An 18,160-nucleotide genomic window follows, 5' to 3' on the forward strand; every position below is an offset into this window, starting at 1 on the left:
TCTTCTCCTGATCAGGGCATAAACAAAGAGAAGAGACAATAAGAATGCGCTTTTATATAGCTTACATAAAATATATGTAGAAACTTCAAAAATAAGCATGTGTTAATAAAAATGTAATATCTTCAGCAAAATTAGCTTTTTTTCGTTTGATTTGATAATTTCAGAAATTTGGATATTGACTACTTGAGTGAGGAAAAAATGTGCACATTAAAGTTTTTAACGTAGGTTGTTGCACTTTCATTTTGCACAAGTGATTAATAACATCTTCAATAGCTGCTGTTTAATATAGGTGGATTCTTGGAAGACATGAGTCCCGGTAATTTTTGACCCAGAGTCAGACTCAGAGCAAGACGAGTCAGTGGCACCAGTTGGGCAAAGTCGGCTTCAGCAGAATGAACATTTTGTGTCTGACATTTTGCTTTTGTACATGTGTATGTGGACTTAAGTGATCTTGAACAGTGTTGAAGCACCACCACCTGACCAACATGTATGAGTAAGTACTGAGAAAGGCCAGTTTATGAATTAGGGTGGATGGTAGTACATTTAATTGATATTTGTTATATTATGGAAAAGCCATTTTAACGTGTTACTTCACAAAGTGGGATTAAAACGTTTACATTTAGTGGTTTATAAAGTCAGATAAAGAGGATTCAGACCAACAATCATCTTAGCAGTGTTGAGTTTTATTGCTAAAGCAAAACATATGATACATAGTAAATCTACCAAATGCTCTCTTTCTCTCTGTGGTTTAATTTCTTACACACGTTTTACTTTTTTCTGACACTGTGTTTGCAAATACAGTCTTTCATTTATCTTTGACTTTCTTACCCAATAGTTAATCTCTCATTCCCACTGGTTATTTAAAGAAAAGCTGGCACACTGTAATATTTTAATCTTGCCTGTCTGTAGCTACTCTGTCAGCTGTCTCTCTCACACACACACATGCAGATACATATATATGTTAAGACACCATGCTATTTATTGTTAACTTTTTTGCTCCACATCGTTCAGAAAACAGGCACAAAGATGGCAGCTGCTCTTCCAGAGAGTTCAGTGATCTTACACATTGGTATATATCTCTTCATCACAGTCAGTCTGTGTAGGAAACATGATTAACTCACTCTTTTCTCAAGTTCATGGAAATAATTAATAAATAAATGAATAAATGAAGCTGAAGCTGCACATACCTCCATGTTGCCATATATAGGATCATCAGGGTCATGTATGTCTTCATCATCCATCTGTTTTCTGACAGAGCACAGAAAGAAATCACGTTTTCTTCTCTGTGTCATTTTAAATTACAGGTTAACTTTTGCTTATTGCAAATGAACAAATGCATGAATAAATAAACAGTATGTGAATGTGTGAATGTGTTTGGTTGTGTCATACTGGAACTCCACAGTCTCTGCTGTCTTGGTTACACTGTCATGAGATGTTGGCAAATCTCCAGGTCCCCTACCAGCAAAATAATGTGTTTTAATTTAGCACTCTGAAAAACACTATGAACACCTTACACATAAACAAACTACCACACTAAACACAGACTATGATCCTTTATAAAACATTAGAAGTTGACTTTCGGTTGACATAGTGCTCAACATAAATTATTTTTCATGTAACTTATAAACAATTAAAGGACCAAAAATGGTTAATAAAACAAACATATTTACCAAAATCCACATAAACATGCATAAGACCAAACAACATTAGCTTCATTGTGTCATTTTGATAAATGGTTTATTATTTATATAACTAAAAGTTGAATAACTGAAACCTTTTTGTTGAGATATACTGGTGCTCCACAGTTTTCTCTGTCTCTGTGACACATGCTGTAGTATCCTGTGTTTTTTACTTATTTCAATGACAACAAATACTTTCTATATCAACTTACCTTTTTCTGACAACTCCCAATACTATTAGAAGTATCACCAAACCTGTGCCTGCTCCAATAGCTATGAAAATATAGAGATTCGGCATCTTTCCTGTTCAAACAGAAACCAAGTGAAGTCATTGTTATAATATAAACTATTTGTATGTATGTTACATGGGTCAGGCCTTCTAGAAATACTAAACACAATTTTACATCTTACCATTGACAGCTAAAGGGAATGTGAGGCTGACTTTGCCCAATGTGTTGAAAGCCAGACACTGGACAAACTCAGAAGATCCAGATTTAGTGTGCAGAGTCTCAGTGGTATTAAAGCCATGTGTCTCTGTCTTGTTGCTTGATAAGACTCTGTCAGAAAGCACAAACTGGACCATGCTGGGAGGACTGGACTCCACAATGCACACACACTTTACCACATCGTCCTCTGAGGAGCAGGAGATGTTCTTAATCTCAGGGGCAACTGTCAGAACAACAAATGTAGGAGTTGATTAAAATGCTCATCATGTTTAAATTAAAACAAGTTTCTCTTTGTGTTTTGATTGTTTACTTACATGACACATTGAGCTGCACAGGGCTTGATTTGCTTTCTCCTACTGTATTGATGGCAGTACAGTACAGGGCACCTGTGTGTCTGGAGACATTTATCAGCTTGTAAGATTGTCCCTGATGCAGCCGAGCACCTGCTTTATTCTTCCACAGGTAGCTGTTGGCAGGAGGGTTAGCCTCACTGGAGCACTTCAGCTGCACAGTTTCTCCCCCTTTTACATGTGACTTGTAGTCAACCTTCACATTCACAGGGGCGTCTGCACAGAAACATACAATTAACTCTTCATGATGCTGTGATGTTCTTTACAGACATCGTGTTTAAATTATTAACTTTTATCACCCCTGTTAATTACACTTACATTTAACTTTGAGAACATTGGATGCCTGTTCCTGCTCTAAACCTCCTTTGTATCTCACAGTGCATGATAAAGGCTTGTTGTGATCAGCTCTGGTGGGGTGAAAGGTCAGAACAGACGTTGCCTTCCACTGACCATCGGTAAGCTGCTGTGATTGAAAATGCTTCTCGCCAGAGTGAGTCCAGGTGAATTCGGGAGGAGATGAGGGACATGAGTGAGACACAGAGCAGGAAGCAGACACAGTTTGACCCTCAACTACTTCTTCTTTCACAGAGACAGTGGGCTGTGGGGCACCTGTAAGAACAAGAAGGTCACACAAGACACTTTTGTTGATCTGTTGTGTAGTGTTGCTGCTGTCATCAACATTCACTCTGACTAAATATAGAATATAACTACTTTTCTTTGACGTCTTTAAATATCTGTGGTCACCACACAGCAGCAGTTTCAGTATGTGTCTACAGACTGAAAGACAAGTTGTGTGCAATTCACACAAGGCACACCTATAAATTTAAACAGTGAATGTTATTTCAAACTTCAGGATTGATAAAAATGATGAGGTCCCAGAATTTAACATGTAGGAAATTCTTAACATTTGTTCTGTTTGTTTTACATTTCTTTCTTAAATTTTATTTCACTGATCCTAGTGGAGACATTTGTGGTTCATTGTCTGCGGAGGTGTGTAGATCATTCCATCAATGTGTAACCACTGAGCTGAAAAGTTTCAACTGGGATCTTTTGAGGTGAGATGAAGGGACCACAAGAACCTTTTATTACATTATATTATTAAAAGAGATGAATATTACTTACTAATAACTGTAATGGACACTTCATTGTTTCTGTAAGAATACCGTTCATAGCCTACAAGTTCAATCCTGAAATAAAAAGGTCCTCGGTCACTTTGACGAAGGGGATCGATCTTCAGTGAACAGTTCTTCTGTGTTATGTCTCCCACCAGCTCTGTCCGTCCTTTAAACTCCTGCTTAATTTGATTTTTGTCTTTGTGATAGATGACATCATTTGTCTTTGTATGCCAAATCCCTGTGTATCCCGTGATCTGTTTTCCTGGTTCTGGGTAGTTATATGAGCATGGGATAACCACACAAGATCCATTGATGCCTTTGACTGATGATGGCACCGTGGCGGTCCTAGTGGAGGCTTCAGTTTGAACAACTGCGATAAAATTCAAATGAAAAAGACGACATGAGAACAGAGAACATAGGATTCTGACAGAAAAGTCAACTCACATACAAATTCACCTAAATCTGAGTTACAATAAATATAAAATCTGACTGATCATGAGCAACAAAAGATCATTTTTAGGTGTAGAGACTTTACAATACCTTTAAACCAAAGGAACACAAAGAAAAGAGGCCATTTGAAAACACCCATCTCGTCTTCTCAGGTTCAGATCTGAAAACTCAGTGACATATTTCCTGGTTCTTGAGGTTCCCCTTTGAACAGAGATCAATCTGGCTTCTATTCCCTTTTCACTACAAACATCTACAATGTTACACATAAAATAGGATATGAAGGAATCAAAGGAAATCTATGTCACCATTAATCATTAATAGAGAATATAGAATATTATACAGTAATATAGAATTATTCTCCGTGAGCTGTTTAGATTTCCAGGGTTTACTGTCAATGTAATCATAAAAAAGGAATAAATAATAATCTCATTAGCTCTTATAAATAATTTATTTGCTTATAAAATGTTTCATGTTTTGCATGTGTGATCACCTTTTGTTATATCACAATATTTTATGTGCTGTTACTTCCTTCTTTAAAAACACAGAAACATAATGCATTTTTAAAAATCATGACTTCTTCATACCTACTATTTTGTTATTTGCTCAACCAAATATCTCTCCTGTATTCTATGTACAGTAACTACTTATTTAATTATCATTTGAAATCTTTGTTGTCTGGTGAATGATTGTAAAATCCTTAAATTGTGTTAACAGACTATATGTTAGTAACAAATCACTGTGATTTATCTTTAGTTGGAACAGTTACAGATCAATTTTGGTCTAATTCACCTTTAGTTCAATAACAGATTTACTGAAGAAGCACAAATGACATGTACTCTACCTGACACAGTGCTCATCAGAGATGTCCAGAAGTGAAGGCAGGATTTCCTATTCTTTCTTTATAATTAGAGGTATTGTCACAGGAAGGGTGTGTGTGTGTGTATGTGTGTGTGTGTGTGTGTGTGTGTTATGCTTGGATTGCAAATGTCTGATCATGCATTTACCCTCTCATCAAACTAAAGATGTGTCTTCCTGTTTATTTTTCACACTTAGTCTTGTGCAAGTGAGGTAAAGGTTAACTTCTACCTCACCAGAGTGACCCATTCTTTCACAAATGTTGGTAAAAACAGTCTGCATGCCTAGGTGCCTCATTTTATACACCTCTGGCCACACATGTGATTGGAACACCTTTAAATGTCCAACTCTTTGTCACAATTTGTCAAGATGTACATCAGCATGAAAGCTGGTCAAGCTCTTCCATTTTAAAAACAGTCCTTCAAGAAAGACTGAAGTAGAACCTCTTCAGTCATCAAAGGATGTTCCTGCAAAACAGAAATGCAATTGTCCATTTCGAGATGAGGCGACATTACTTACAGCAGGTTATGGTCGGTGAATGGATGTCCTGGATGTCCAGGTGGTGCTCCGAAAACAATGTGGGCTTTATAGACAACTGGAGTACCTTTGAGGGCAAAGCTGGCCTGTTAGGCCGGGACGTGTCCATCCCACTCGGGAAGGTGCTGCTCTTATTTTTTGCAGTATAGCACATAGTCTGATAACAGGCCTAGCTAGTCGCTGACTACCCAGAGTCCAGGCCAGGGAGCAGATAAACAGGCTAAACCAAGTGTCTGCTAGCGGCACAGAGTCGTCACTCAGGGTTCAACATATTGAGACTGTGTCTGTTCCTCGAGCTAAACAAAAAGTCAGAAAAACCCAGAAAGTTTTTTTTTTAATCATTTAATTAACATAGAGACCTCAAATTCAGAGCACACTGATTGTGCAGCCAGCACCTCTGATCTGAAGTTAGGATTGTTAAATATTAGATCTCTTACATCTAAAGCTCTTACTGTTAATGAAACTATCACAGATCCAGAGTTTGATATACTCCGTTTAACTGAAACCTGGATTAAACAGGACGAGTATGTAGCTCTAAATGAAGCAACTCCTCCTGGATACAGCTACATTCACCAGCATCGTCTGTCACGAATTAAGGAGGGGGACGAGGCTGGAATGAACTGAAACAGGATTTATTACAGAGAAGCACTAAAACAAGGGAAACTAAGGGGGGTGTCAACAGACACTACAAAACAGGCAGGGAAACACGAGGACAAAATAACAACGTAAAACTACCAAAATGGCGTGGGACAAAGTAACAATCAAGAACCAAAAAGGACTGAGGAGAGTTTTGTAGGGAGAAGGGAACACAGGTGAGCCCAATGTTCAGCTGATTGCTGTGAGCAGAGGGAGAGTGAGGGAGGAAAACCAAGGCCGGCCGGGGCCAGGCCAAAACCACAACATGGGGTGGCAGTAGCTCAGGTGGTAGAGCAGCCGCCTACGGACCCCAGGGTGAGTGGTTCGATTCTCGGTTCGTCCTGGCTACTAGCTGAGGTGTCCAAAACCCTGTAGTAGCGCCGATTCAGTCTGGCAGCTGTCCAAAACGAATTTCCCCAAGGGGATGAATAAAGTATACATTATTATTATTATCGTCTGACTGGTAGATGAGGAGGCATTGCAGTTATTTACAATGATAATCTGACTATCGTACAAAAGCATATACACAAATTTAAAGCTTTTGAAGTTCTCTATAATACCATAACAAGTATAGATACAAATATAAAGTCTGCTCAGCCGATCCCGCTAATTATCATTTACAGACCCCCCGGGCCCTACTCTGAATTTCTTTGTGAATTTGCAGATTTCCTCTCAAACCTAGTCGTTTTAGTAGACAAAGTGTTAATTGCTGGAGATTTTTATATTCACTTTGAGAATCCAGAAGACGTGTGTAGTAGGACCCACTCATAAAGCGGGTCACACTTTAGATTTAATAATATGCCTCGGATTAAGTATAAGAAATTTACTTACCCTTCCACTGTCTGAAGTTATCTCAGACCACTATCTTGTTTCAACAAAAGTGTATCATATCAATAATGTATACTCAGTGCCGCGCTACCACATTAAACGTACATTCACGTCAACTACTGCACAGAGCTTTACCAGTAATCTCCCAGAGTTATCAACTTTGATTAGATCACCATCTGACCATACAGAATTTGACCAGAGGACTGAATGTTTAGAATCGTCATTCCGTTATACCTTAGATAATGTAGCTCCAGTTAAAAGAAAAGTCATTAGAGATAAGAAACTCGCTCCCTGCTATGACGATCACACGCACGCTTTAAAACAGACCGCTCGAAAATTAGAACGTAAATGGCGCCAACCTAAATTGTTAGTATTTCAGATAGCATGGAAGGAGAGCATCCTGAACTATAAAAAAAGCTCTTAGTGCAGCTAGATCAATGTATCTCTCAACTCTTATAGAAAACAACAAAAATAAACCTAGATTTTTATTTAATACGGTAGCCAAATTAACTAGAAATCAAACTCCCTTTATCTTCAAGTTTCTCATAAAGATAGTAGCGGGACAGCTATGCTCGTATCTACAAAGAAATAACATACACAAACCCTATCGGTCAGGATTTAGGCCTCATCACAGCTCAGAGACAGCACTTGTTATAGTAGTAAATTACCTCCTATTGGCCTCTGATTAGGGTAGCGTCACTATGCTTGTGCTACTCGACCTCAGTGCAGCTTTTGACACAATTGACCATAGTATTCTCCTTTACAGATTAGAAAATGTTGTAGGAATTATGGGAACGGCCCTCTCCTGGCTTAGGTCCTATTTGACTGATCGTTATCAGTATGTAGATCTAAATGGCGATTACTCCACAGGCTCTCCAGTGGAGTTTGGTGTTCCACAGGGTTCCGTTTTAGGCCCATTTTTCCTCTACATGCTTCCTCTGGGCAACATAATCCGTAAACACGGTATTAACTGTCATTGTTATGCTGACGACACACAGTTATGTTTCATCAAAACCAGATGAGATCAAACAGCTTAATAAAGTTGAGCGCTGTGTAAAGGATATACGAGACTGGATGCTAATTAACTTCCTTCTGCTTAATCCTGATAAGACAGAAGTACTAGTTATAAGATCACATTCAGCTAGAAGCAAGATTTTAGATTTAGAGCCTTTCTGTTACATCTAGTGCAACAGTAAAAGACCTTGGTGTGATTCTAGATTCCAGTCTTTCAGTTGAAGCTCATGTAGATAATGTCACCAGGACAGCTTTCTCTCACCTCAGAAATATTGCCAAGATAAGGAATATTTTGTCACTAAACAACGCTGAAAAATTAGTCCATGCTTTCATCACCTCTAGGTTGGACTACTGTAATGCCTTACTGTCTGGCTGTTCAACCAGGTGCATAAACAAGCTTCAGTTAGTTCAGAATGCAGCAGCGAGAGTCCTCACTAGAACCAGAAGATACGAGCACATCGCCCCTATCTTATGTACACTTCATTGACTCCCTGTGAAATTTCGCACTGATTTTAAAATACTATTTTTGACATTTAAAGCATTAAATGGTCTTGCCCTGCAGTATCTGAGTGAACTGCTAGTGCCTTATGGTCCTCTACACCTACTTGGATCAAAGGATGCAGGCTGCCTGTCAGTACCTCGTATCATGAAAACTACAGCTGGGGGCAGTGCTTTTTCTTACAAAGCCCCAAAGTTATGGAATAGCCTTCCAAATAGCGTTCGGGACTAAGTCTCAGTATTTAAGTCTAGGCTAAAAAACCTATTTATTTAGTCAAGCATTTTTGTAAATAGATTTGCCTTAGGAAAGGACTCATGGACGTACAGCATTATGGTGAACTGGTATGTTTAGATGCTGTCCCAACTCTCACTGATCACTCAGGTTTGTTGATGGTGAAGTGATTGGTTGCTCTAAATCCCAGCGAGCCCTCATGTCTCTGTTTCCTTCTGGCTCACCCTTTTAGTTAGGCTGTCATAATATGCACCATACTAATATACATTCACCTCAAACTTTATCTGACTGATCATAACTTACTACTATCTCTCCTCTTCTCTATCTTTCCCTCTCCCTCTCTCTTTTTCCCTCTTCCTGTCTCTCTGTCAAGCTACAAGTTGTTCCACCCTTTGCCCTCTGGACCTGTCTGACTCGTCCAGGTGCCCAACTTCTGGTTGGAGATCTCGTCGCTTGGATTCCCCGTATGGCCCCTATGGGATGCGTGTGGTGACTGGAGTTGATTACACGCTACCATGAAGTGGGTCGTGGCCCCGGCGGACGTCGGAAGCTGTTTCTCGGAGGTCTCGACTCAACGCTCGATAGTCCACGACTGGAACAAGTCTGCCTGCAATAACTAACTGGACTCCACATTAACTTAAGACATTAACTGTTATGCTGGACTGCCTGCTGCCTACACAGCACGTAATCACCCATATGAGGATGGGTTCCCTGTTGAGTCTGGTTTCTCTCAAGGTTTCTTCCTGTTGCCTTCTCAGGGAGTTTTTCCCTGCCACCGTCGCCCTCGGCTTGCTCATCAGGGACAATCTGTTTATTATGATTCTTACACATTCACTGTTCATGTACTGTTCTTTGGTTGTGTAAAGCTGCTTTGCGACAATGTCAAGTGTAAAAAGCGCTATACAAATAAAATTGAATTGACTTGAATTGTGATTTATTTTATGTAAATCACTTTAACTTTAAAGTTTTACACTGAAGATGTATGAGATGTCATTTGTAGTATTTTTTAATATAAAAGCTTCCAGTCAGTGTAGCCACTGACTGTAGTTAATGTACTTCCAGTAAAGAAACCAGGAAAGGATCCGAGCAAACCTGGAAGTTAAAGGCCAATGGCTTTAACATCTAATGTGTGTCAAATTATGGAAAGAATGGTGAATAACAGACATATTATCTGGAGAAACATAACTTAGTGAACAAGTGTCAAAGTGGTTTTAGGAAAGGGAGAGGTACAGTACTATGGATCCAGTTTTGTGTTTGGAGCACAAGATAAGAAGGCCTCATGTGAACAAAGAGCTTGTAGTGGCCATGTTTATCGAGGCAGAAAAGGCCTTTGGCATGCTATGGAAGGATAGACTAATGATTAAATTACACAGGTTGGGAGTGGGTGGAAGACTGTTTAACTGGATAAGAGACTTTCTGGGCTGGGGGGTATCCACAAATTTGAGGTGGATAACGGAACTCCTCAATGAAGTATAATTAGGAGAAAGAAAGAAGAATGTGAGTTAAAGTCATATTGAGCTGTATTAAAAGATTGAGTCATTTAGTTTTTTGGAGATGCACTTGGATTTCAGATTAACAAGAACATGTTATCTGTGTTAGTACTGAGTGTGATGAGATGTCTTGTTGGGCTGGAATGAAGAGCAGATGTTCTATCATTGAGATATATCTATAAAGCTATAATAAGGTCTTGATTAGATTATGGGAGTGTTGTGTATGGATCAGCTGCTAAATCCAGATTGAAAGTGCTAGAAGTTATTCAATCCAGAGCACTAAGACTATGAACTGGTGCAACTAAGACATCCTCTGTGTGTGTTGTGCAGGTGGAAACAGGGGAAATACCACGGTGCCTACAGAGAAAGTAACTATTGGTTAATTATTGGATAAGTTGTAAAAATAAGTAAAAATTAAAGGGGAATTAGAGATTTAAATACCCTGAGTTCACTCATGTTTATACAGATGGATCTAAGGATCCAAGATCTGACAGAAGTTGTGCTGCAGTGTCAAGTCATAAAACTGACATATTTAAAAGTACATTGGATGATTTGAGTGTATATTCAGTGGAAATGTAAACAGTAGTATTAGCGTTGGAGTGGATAAAGTGAATTATTCCAGGTCAGGTTTTAATATGCAGTGACTCTGTCTCTGTTCTGTACAGCATTAGGTCCAGTTCATTCAAGAACAGACAGGACTTACTGTTAAAACTGCTGTCATTGCATTTAGAAGCCGTAAGTCAGGGTATGGAAATTAGGTTTGTGTGGACACCTGCTCATGTAGCCAAGCAAGGTTTAAACCTAGAACATACAGACCTCAATATTAAATTGTCAAAGTCAGAGAGTACTGTGTGGAATAGAAAGTGGACAGAGTATGGAGAACAAACAGACAGAAGTGTTTTTTACGAGATTAAGAATAGGACACAGTAATTTGAACAGTAGATTACATTTAATAGGTAAACATGAAAACGGGATGTGCAGAGACAGGAGCCAGAAACAGTTGAACATGTTATAGTGAGATGTAGGAGATACAGCCATGAAAGTGTTGACATGATGGAGGAATTCAGAAGGAGAGGCTTAAAGGCAAATGATTTAAGGGATATTTGAGTATCAGAGGGTTAGACAAAGTGTCTTCTTTTTCCTAAAAAGATCTGGCTTCAGCAGAATGAACATTTTGTGTCTGACATTTTGCTTTTGTACATGTGTATGTGGACTTAAGTGATCTTTAACAGTGTTGAAGCACCACCACCTGGCCAACATGTATAAGTAACTACTGAGAATGGCCAATTTATGAGTTAAGAGGTGGATGTTAGTACATTTAAATTATATTGTATATATTGTATTTGCAAATACAGTTTAACTGTTTTTGACTTTCTTAGCCAATAGTTCTTCACTCATTCACTGGTTCTTTAAAGAAAAGCTGGCACACTGTAATGTTTTAATCTTGCTTATCTGTAGCTACTCTCTCAGAAGCTCACACACACACGTATATGATAAGATACCATGTTGTTTATTTTTAACGTTTTTGCTCCATATCAGTCAGACAACAGGCACAGGGATGGCAGCTACTCTTCCAGTGATCTCACACATTGGCATATATCTCTTCATCACAGTCAGTCTGTGTAGGAAACATGATTAACTCACTCTTTTCTCAAGTCTATGGAAATAATGAATAAAAAATGAATAAATGAAGCTGAAGCTGCACATACCTCTATGCTGCCATATATATGATCATCAGGGTCCTCAGGGTGATGTATATGTTCTTCATCCATCTGTTTTCCGACAGAGCACAGAAAGAAAACATGTTTTCTTCTCTGTGTCATTTTAAATTACAGGTTAACTTTAATGCAACAAATGCATGAATAAATAAACAGTATGTGAATGTGTGAATGTGTTTTGTTGTGTCGTACTGGAACTCCACAGTCTCTGCTGTCTTGGTGACACTGTCATGAGATGTTGGCAAATCTCCAGGTCCCCTACCAGCAGAATAATGTGTTTTAATTTAGGACCTTGAAAAACACTATGAACACCTTACACATAAACTCAAACTACAAACCTAAACACAGACTATGATCCTTTATAAAACAGAAGTTGACTTTCTGTTGACATAGTGCTCAACATAAAATAGTCTTCCTAACCTGGATATATTTAATAACCTATAAACATTTAAAGGACCAAAAATAGGTAATAAAACAAACATATTTACCAAAATCCACATAAACATGCATACGACCAAACAAGAATTGCTTCATTGTGTTATTTTGATAAATGGTTTATTATTTATAACATTAAAAGTTGAATAACTGAAACCTTTTTGTTGAAGTATACTGGTGATCCACAGCTTTCTCTCTCTCTGTGACACACACTGCAGTATCCTCATTTCTCCCCCTACTGGCAGAATGACTGTTATGAATTAAAGACCAGGAAATAGTATTGACATTTTACACAAACACTGAACCCAGTAATACAAAATGCAGAGAAGTAAACTTCTTTACTTTTCAATGACAATACCTTCTATATCAACTTACCTTTTTCTGACAACTCCCAATACTATTAGAAGTATCACCAAACCTATGCCTGCTCCAATAGCTATGAAAATATAGAGATTCTGCATCTTTCCTGCTCAAACTGAAACCAAGTGAAGTCATTGTTACAATGCAAACTATTTTTATGTATGACAGATGGGTCAGGCCTTTTTAGAAATACTAAACACATTTTTAGATCTTACCATTGACAGCTAAAGGGAATGTGAGGCCGACATTGCACAACATGTTGATTGCCAGACACTGGACAAACTCAGAAGATCCAGATTTAGTGTTTGAATTTGATAATCTCTCAGAAATTTGGATATTTAAAATTTGAGTGAGGCAAAATGTGTGCATTAAAGTTTTTAATGTAAGTTGTTGCACTTTCATCTTACAGAGTGAACAACAACATTTCCAATAACTGCTGTAGGGTTTGTACATATGTATGTGGACTCATGGGATGGAGATTTGTTGGCTGTTGTTGGGTTGTGGTCTTGAATGCAACTTTACCAGTGATTTTGCAAGTTTAGCAGCATCAGTTACATGATTATTAAGTAAGATGCAAAAAAGTAAATGTGTCACGAGCTGGAGGAAGGACTCCATGGCCAGCGATAAGACAAGGTACAGGAGAAAGTTTTCAGGGGTTTTATTAATAACAAAGGTACAGGGGGATGAGTCAGATGAGTTCTTGCAGGAAACTTGTCAGTGCAGGGTGAGTGTGGAGGTCTGGGTGGAAACCGGAAGTGACATCAAAACCAAGATGGCCAACCTACGGAGAGCACATGGACAAAATGGAGGACAATAGAGATGGTGAATGGTGGCGACTGACAACCAGTGGAGAGTGTCCAGGGGTGTAACCAGAGCAACACAGAATTACAATAAGAAAACAGTCACAGAATGTGATGAAATCCAATAAATGTCTAAAACCGGTGTGGAAAAACAGGCTGGGGTAATGAACACAGGCAGGCCAAACAATGAATCCAAAAGGCTACACTCAGCTCAAGGGTAATCCAGGTCATACACGGTTAAGTCAGTTCAGAGGTAAGTCCGGCAGGCAAGATTCACAACGGAAAGACAATCCAGGTCCAAAACACAAAGGGGTCCAAACAGTCTGAGCAGGGAAAAGAACAACGAGGGACAAAACAGAACAGAGAAAAACACTCACAGAACCAAAGGGGTGAACAGGAACCATGAGCAGGGGGGAATGACAGGGAATAAACAGAACTCACAGCACCAGGGGTCAGGCAAGAGACAGGGTCCAGAGCAGGCAGAGTCCAAAAAATCCAAAAGTTAGTCCAAGAGTTGAGAACAGACTATCTGGCAGGGGAACAGCTGAGCAGGCCGGTATTTATACTGTGGGGGAAACCAGGTGTAACCAATTAAGTGAGTGTAATCAGACTGGGAAGAGGAAACAGGAAGTTGCCAAAATAAGAGCATGGGGGGGAAACACAAGCAGCAACAAGGCTGGAATCATGACAAAATGTCAGTGCAGTTATAAAATACAGTTAAATATAAACAAGAACAATGTAAATAAGGAAGCTGTCCTTGTCACACTAGGTACTATTAACGAGTCAGCGACTTTTCACCTGATATTTCAGACACAAGGAAACCACTGGGGTGCCTGGCTTGAAACTATGTGGATCAGTACACAAAGAAAGCACCCCAATGTGTGTTCAGAAACTAACTAAAGACAGTGGACATTAGGACTGAATGAAAACGATCTCTGTACCACAAAAAATCTTTTTATTTGTGATCTTGAACAGTGTTGAACCATCATCTGGCCAACATGTATGAGGAAGTACTGAGAATGGCCAGTTTATGAATTAAGGTGGATGTTAGTACATTTAAATTATATATGTTCTATTATGAAAAAGCCATTTTAACTGTGTGCTATGCTGCAAGAAATGAGAGCAGCACCTTCCTGAGTGGGATGGACACCGTCCCGCGCTAACAGGCCAGCTTTGCCCTCAAAGGCTCCAATTATCTATAAAGCCCACATTATTTTTGGAGCACCACCTGGAAATCCAGCGGTTCAGCAACCATAACCTGCTGTAAGTTATGTTGCCACGTCTCATTGGGAGGGGGCCAGAGCAGATTATTATTTTATTATTCTATATATATTCTCACTTTTTTTGAGTAATGTTTTTTCTTGCATTTAGGTTGTTCTCCTGAAGAACCAGGTGTATGTGGGCTTAAGTGATCTTGAACAGCGTTGAAGCACCACCACCTGGCCAACATGTATGAGTAAGTACTGAGAAGGGACAATTGATGAATTAGGAAGAGATGGATAGTGTTATATTTAAATTATATTTGTAACATTAGGGAAAATCAATTTGAACGTGTTTCCTCTCAAACTGAGATTAAAATGTGTACATTTAGTGGTTTATAAAGTCAGCATTAGTAGCTGAAATGACAGCACATTCAGATAAACAGGATTCAGACCAAATATCATCTTAGCAGTGTTGAGTTTTATTGCTAAAGCAAAACATATGATACATAGTAAATCTCCTACCAAATGCTCTCTTTCTCTCTGTGCTTTCATTTCTTACACACATTTTACTCTTTTCTGACACTGTTTTTGCAAATACAGTAACTCAATACTCATACACACACATATATGTTAAGACACCATGTTGTTTATTTTTATCTTTTTGCTCCACATGAGTCAGACGACAGGCACAGAGATGGCAGCTGCTCTTCCAGTGATCTTACACATTGGTATATATCGCTTCATCACAGTCAGTCTGTGTAGGAAACATGATTAACTCACTCTTTTCTCAAGTTCATGGAAATAATTAATAAATAAATGAATAAATGAAGCTGAAGGTGCACATACCTCCATGTTGCCATATATATGATCATCAGGGTCATGTATATCTTCATCATCCATCTGTTTTCTGACAGAGCACAGAAAGAAAACATGTTTTCTTCTCTGTGTCATTTTAAATTACGGGGAAACTTTTGTTTATTACAAAAGAACAAATGCATGAATAAATAAACAGTATGTGAATGTGTGAATGTGTTTTGTTGCGTCATACTGGAGCTCCAAAGTCTCTGTTGTCTTGGTGTCACTGTCATGAGCTGTTGGCAAATCTCCAGGTCTCCTACCAGCAGAATAATGTAGTTTTATTTAGGACTCTGAAAAACACTATGAACACCTTACACATAAACTCAAACTGCAAAACTAAACACAGACTATGATCCTCTATAAAACGTTAGAAGTTGACATAGTTCTCAACATAAAGTATTCTTCATAACCTAGATATATTTAATAACCTATAAACATTTGAAGGACCAAAAATGGGTAATAAAACAAACATATTTACCAAAATACACATAAACATGTATAAGACCAAACAACATTAGCTTTATTTTCTCATTTTGATAAATGGTTTATTATTTATATAACTAAAAGTTGAATAACTGAAACCTTTTTGTTTAGGTATACTAGTGATCCACAGCTTTCTCTGTCTCTGTGACACATGCTGTAGTATCCTCTGTTTTCTTACTTATTATTAATGACAACAAATACTTTCTATATCAACTTACCATTTTCGGACAACTCCCAATACTATTAGAAGTATCACCAAACCTGTGCCTGCTCCAATAGCTATGAAAATATAGAGATTCTGCATCTTTCCTGTTCGAACAGAAACCAAGTGAAGTCATTGTTATAATGCAAACTATTTTTATGTATGACAGATGGATCAGGCCTTCTAGAAATACTAAACACATTTTTACATCTTACCTTTGACAGCTAAAGGGAATGTGAGGCTGACTTTGCCCAATGTGTTGAAAGCCAGACACTGGACAAACTCAGAAGATCCAGATTTAGTGTGCAGAGTCTCAGTGGTATTAAAGCCATGTGTCTCTGTCTTGTTGCTTGATAAGACTCTGTCAGAAAGCACAAAATGGACCATGCTGGGAGGACTGGACTCCACAATGCACACACACTTTACCACATCTTCCTCTGAGGAGCAGGAGATTTTCTTAATCTCAGGGGCAACTGTCAGAACAACAAATGTAGGAGTTGATTAAAATGTTCATCATGTTTAGATTAAAACAAGTTTCTCTTTGTGTTTTTGATTGTTTACTTACATGACACATTGAGCTGCACAGGGCTTGATTTGCTTTCTCCTACTGTATTGATGGCAGTACAGTACAGGACACCTGTGTGTCTGGAGACATTTATCAGCTTGTAAGATTGTCCCTGATGCAGCCGAGCACCTTCTTCATTGTGCCACAGGTAGCTGTTGGCAGGAGGGTTAGCCTCACTGGAGCATTTAAGCTGCACAGTTTCTCCTTCTTTTACATGTGACTTGTAGTCAACCTTCACATTCACAGGGGCGTCTGCACAGAAACATACAATTAACTCTTTATGATGCTGTGATGTTCATTACCACATCTTCCTCTGAGGAACAGGAGATGTTCTTAATGTCAGAGGCAACTGTCAGAACAACAAATGTAGGAGTTGATTAAAATGTTCATCATGTTTAGATTAAAACAACTTTCTCTTTGTGTTTTTGATTGTTTACTTACATGACACATTGAGCTGCACAGGGCTTGATTTGCTTTCTCCTACTGTATTGATGGCAGTACAGTACAGGGCACCTGTGTGTCTGGAGACATTTATCAGCTTGTAAGATTGTCCCTGATGCAGCCGAGCACCTGCTTTATTCTTCCACAGGTAGCTGTTGGCAGGAGGGTTAGCCTCACTGGAGCACTTCAGCTGCACAGTTTCTCCCTCTTTTACATGTGACTTGTAGTCAACCTTCACATTCACAGGGGCGTCTGCACAGAAACATACAATTAACTCTTTATGATGCTGTGATGTTCTTTACAGACATCATCCTCTGAGGAGCAGGAGATGTTCTTAATCTCAGAGGCAACTGTCAGAACAACAAATGTAGGAGTTGATTAAAATGTTCATCATGTTTAGATTAAAACAACTTTCTCTTTGTGTTTTTGATTGTTTACTTACATGACACATTGAGCTGCACAGGGCTTGATTTGCTTTCTCCTACTGTATTGTTGGCAGTACAGTACAGGGCACCTGTGTGTCTGGAGACATTTATCAGCTTGTAAGATTGTCCCTGATGCAGCCGAGCACCTGCTTTATTCTTCCACAGGTAGCTGTTGGCAGGAGGGTTAGCCTCACTGGAGCACTTCAGCTGCACAGTTTCTCCTTCTTTTACATGTGACTTGTAGTCAACCTTCACATTCACAGGGGCGTCTGCACAGAAACATACAATTATCTCTTCATGATGCTGTGATGTTCTTTACAGACATCATCCTCTGAGGAGCAGGAGATTTTCTTAATCTCAGAGGCAACTGTCAGAACAACAAATGTAGGAGTTGATTAAAATGTTCATCATGTTTAAATTTAAACAAGTTTCTCTTTGTGTTTTTGATTGTTTACTTACATGACACATTGAGCTGCACAGGGCTTGATTTGCTTTCTCCTACTGTATTGTTGGCAGTACAGTACAGGACACCTGTGTGTCT

The 18,160-nt window shown here is 38.8% G+C and overlaps 1 protein-coding gene and 1 long non-coding RNA gene across 2 annotated transcripts in view; both read right to left on the bottom strand.

The window, feature by feature from the left end:
• Window positions 1-18,160, bottom strand: part of LOC113169917 (B-cell receptor CD22-like) — an 88,519-nt gene that overhangs the window by 33,864 nt on the left and 36,495 nt on the right. The window lies entirely within an intron of this gene.
• LOC113169958 lies at window positions 12,512-12,889 on the bottom strand. The gene is made up of 3 exons (XR_003299610.1): window positions 12,859-12,889; window positions 12,659-12,749; window positions 12,512-12,521 (listed from the first exon to the last, which is right to left on the bottom strand). It is a non-coding gene; the product is annotated as an uncharacterized LOC113169958 (long non-coding RNA).

The sequence above is a fragment of the Anabas testudineus genome, chromosome 16, assembly GCF_900324465.2.
Source record: "Anabas testudineus chromosome 16, fAnaTes1.2, whole genome shotgun sequence".
NCBI classification, from domain to species: domain Eukaryota; kingdom Metazoa; phylum Chordata; class Actinopteri; order Anabantiformes; family Anabantidae; genus Anabas; species Anabas testudineus.